A 4,211-nucleotide genomic window follows, 5' to 3' on the forward strand; every position below is an offset into this window, starting at 1 on the left:
ATGCATATGGATCTGGGGTAGTGCTAACTAATCCTTCTTGTTCTAACTCTTCTCTTTCTCTCTGCTTTGACTATGGGGATACCATGCCCATTACGGGTGTCAAAGAGCGGATGCTGTCCATCAATCCTATTCTCTGCCCTTTTTTATACTATGCATGGCATGCCTCCTGTTCGTATCTTAACTGGGCAACCTTCTCTTGCAAACAATCCCTCCGTCGCTAACACCGGTAATGCCCAATCCCTTTAGTACTACCTTCGAGGAATTCCTCTCGCGTCCCTGTATTGATAAGAGCTGTTATAGACTGCGCCTTACCTTCGGACTTTACTATTGATTAAGGGCTTTTATGGGCAAATGCCAATAGTACAGATATCCACGAACACAGAATAGAAGATGGAGCTCATTTTCATGTGAAGAAGAATAGGCTCAGGCTAAGGGCAAGAAAAAGATTGAATTAATCTCAACAACTCGCGAAAGCAGTTTGTTTAACTAAAGGCCGAAGTCAAGTTCTTCTTCGCGCACAGCCAGACCTTCTGCTCGATTGTTTGTTGCGGGAAGAAGGCTGGAATCTGTCTCTCCCTAGCCCAAAGGCTCTTTCTCGCCAGAAGAGGGCACGCTTGTTTTAGGATGAGCAAGTACCGCTGAAGGGCCGACCTTTATTCACTAGATGTAAAGAAACCTTCCTAATGGTGGGGGAACCCACTAACCCACTTTCCACCCCCCCGCGATGCGGAGGCCTCGCCTAGACTAAAGGCTACATTGAATTCCGATCTATATAAAAGGAAAGCCGCTGCCCAGCTCTACATTTATGTATGCCGGAATCGACCAAACGAAACTAGTCAGAATGGGATTTCACACCTGGCGAATCTTTCACTCTACCCAGAAGCAGAAGGTCCAGGATGATCCCCCATTCCATCCTGGTTTTTACTCGATGCTTCTTTTATTTCATTAAAGATGGAATTGGTGGCCGGTCGGTTTGTTAAGTCATCTCCTCTTGCTCTTTTTCGATTTGTTTGATTACGCAAAAAGAGCCCGCCTTGCCGCCGGCATCCAAGTCCTCTTTTACCACTTCTTGCAATTGATCTATTTTTTGATCTTTTGCAAGATCCCCCCTTTCCTCCCGAACTTTATCTTTTATGGAATCCTGCAGCTTTTGATCCAAGCCAGAGGGCGCCTCCCCCTGTTGTGGCGAAGGGTTTAGAAAATTGCGCCAGTTCCCGCTCCCGCTGGAGCTATTAGCGGAATCCACTGATTCACTCGGCATCATATGATTAATAAGGGTATCCGTAGGCCCAAGAATTAGAATTCCTGCCCCCAATAATTTACCAAATCCTGTAATAAGATGAGCATTTAGCTCAATCCGTCCATAGGAAATTACGATGGCTGCATAAACAAGAATAACAAGATAAATAGAAATACAAAAGGGATGGCCCCATAAGTTCATAAAAAATCTATAGAAAACCCGGAAACATAATAAAATTACGAAAACAGCAAAAACCATAATAGAAAGGGTTGCAGCCGAAGGAACAACCCCGCGTCGTACTAAGTAACTGGTTATTAGGAATCCACAACAACCTATAAAGAAACGGAGATCTGTCATCGGCAAAACCACATCTAACTATCGCTCCTACTCGGAGGAGCGGCATACCTAAAAAAAGAAACCCTTATTCAGATTCGAACCGAAAACTTAGAGCCTCTTTCTTAAGGGTGAGCGGTCAAGCCCTGCAATGGGCTCATGCTATGGAATCAGTAAAAAATTAAGATAATTGAACACTTTCTAAATACATTGAAATTGGTTAAAATGGCAGGTTCTATTTTCATTGTCGCCTTCGCAATCGATGCTTAAGTCGACCCACTTGTATTGGTGGTCTCTATCTTCCTTCATCGCATGCGCTTCGCTTTGCTTTTAAGCCAACTTCCTTCTTCTTAGAATCCACAGCAGAAGTATGATCCTTGGATTTTTCTAGAGCTCTAGTTAAGGCATGATTAGTTTTCTGCTAAATCGACTTAAAATAAGCTTTTGATTAATAGGAAGAGGAGAAAAATAAATAGCTTATGATGACCATCTATTTGAGTCGATCATTTCCAAGATCTAATTCAAGTTTTTTCTTATGTAGTGGAAACGCCTTAAAGTCTGAAGTTTTACGCTTAAGGGAAGACATTTTCTTGATGGATGCAGGACTTGGGACCCCCAGAATTGGTATGCAAGATGCGCCTACAGGAGTGCCAATCAACCGAACTACCAGGTTTGAGAATAAGGTGGGATCCCTGGATCTAGTGGTCGGTGAATCACCGATCAAAAAGCATATTTTGGAGAGATTCTTCATCGATCTAGTGGCCGGTGAATCACTGATCAAAGAGCGAGCAGCCGCCAGGTTTAAGAAATTGGTGGTATCCACAGATGTAGTGGCTGGTGAACCGCTTCTTCTTCCACGAAGATTCAGAAAAAACTGAGCTTGGATGAAACTGAACAAGATTTGGCGAACGAATACAAAGGTAAAAGGCCTTATTTGTCGTAAAATCAAAAGAGGTTATTCAGTAGCCATCGCAGGCTTTCTTACTTTTCTGCCTTTCAGGCACTCTCGCAAAAGGAAATATTTTCCTCGATTCACCATTGAAAGCATTAACCCCAAAAAGGCGGTTACTATTGTGGTATTCTAACAGCGGCAGTCAATGGGTGCCAGAGCTGCTACAATTGCTCAGCAGGAGTCTTCTTATCAGTCTCGCCGGACGCCAATGTCAACGCCCTTAATAAAGGATTACGTAACTTCATTGTTCCGTACCATCGTAATTCTTATAATTGGGGTGACGACATGAACGAGCACTTCTTCTTCGACCTAGTCCGCCGCGACCCATAAGGGGGCGATAAGAGGGGCGCGGTTCTATTTGAACATAAGGTCTTGGTAAGACGACGGCGCATAAGAATAGGGGGTGGGTTAAAAGTAAGGCAGCTAGGCAAATACCTCGCCGAAAGGTGGAGGGGGGCGCCGAGACCCCCGGCAGCGGGATTTTCCCGTCATGATCGACTAAAGGAAAGTCGCACGTAGATATGGGTTCGAGTCCCATTCATGATTCCAGTTCAGAAGGACTTCATTCAATCGAAGAAGGAAGCATTACGAACAGATAAGCAGACAGGGTGACAAGATGCGACAACCAGGTAAAGTACTTTTTTCTTACAGAGTTCTTTTACTTTTCTGTAATCACCTCACTCACTCTAAGGTGAGTGAAATGCCCTACTTCTACCTGCAAAAGGAAATCCAATTGGAAAAACCTGACTGAACGTTAGGATGTTATGTCGACTTAATCCGTGATTTAATATGTTCTGTAGGCTTAGCCTGAAGTTGAAGATTTCGATGGTCTAGCCCGAAATGGGAGTGAGAAAAGTCTCTAAAAAGGAGAGCAGGGCTCATTTCATCTTTCATTTCTGCACGAGCAAAGCTCAATAGTACATCCAGGTTCAGATAGCATAATAAACTAAGTGAACATGGCTTCAATTCAAATTGAGAAACAAGAGCATAAGATTGCCTACGTCACCATAAAACTCGACACATAAATTCATAAGTAAAGCGGCGTAAGTTACTAACATGCCACATGCGAGGGACAGAACTGCCATTGACAGCCTCCAGCTCCCAGCTCGGCTTACTTCTACTACCTTCTAGGGTCCTCCCCAGTTAGGAGCAAACTTGCGCTTTCACTTAAGTAAGGAAAGTCCGATTCTAAAATTAAAACTTGATTTATCCCTGGATGCTTGGAAATTTTAATTACTCCACCATCTTGCCCGGTGAACTTATAACCATCCTTTTATAGAGAAGAATAGCTATCTTTCGTCATAATTTATTCATTTTATACCCGAGTTAATTAAAGCATTCATTTATGTGGGAACGTCCATCTCTAGCGTGGATAAGCCTGAAGGTCCTACTAAGCGGTCTAACTCGACTCCCGGAGATGTGGACGAAGGCTAGCTTTCGGTAGGTAATTTCTCATCACAGAAGGAACGAAGTAGCTTGATCGAAGATAAGAGAGAGAGGATAAACCCATACGGGATGATATGATAGTACTTTATAGCACAGTTTACCTGTCATTGATAGGGGCCTGGTATTATGGTTGAGCAAGTAAACAACTACCTTTATTTCAAAGCGCAACCGCTGTTCAAAGAATATCAATGCGGCGGGAGTATAACAACAACATTAATAATTAGAATTCGGAAACCTTTG

The 4,211-nt window shown here is 43.3% G+C and overlaps 1 pseudogene; it reads left to right on the plus strand.

The window, feature by feature from the left end:
* The first annotated feature begins 2,052 nt into the window (after nucleotides 1-2,052).
* Nucleotides 2,053-3,013, plus strand: LOC141668789 (small ribosomal subunit protein bS1m-like; annotated as a pseudogene).
* Nucleotides 3,014-4,211: the final 1,198 nt, after the last annotated feature.

Source organism: Apium graveolens, chromosome 6 (assembly GCF_009905375.1).
Source record: "Apium graveolens cultivar Ventura chromosome 6, ASM990537v1, whole genome shotgun sequence".
NCBI classification, from domain to species: Eukaryota; Viridiplantae; Streptophyta; class Magnoliopsida; order Apiales; family Apiaceae; genus Apium; species Apium graveolens.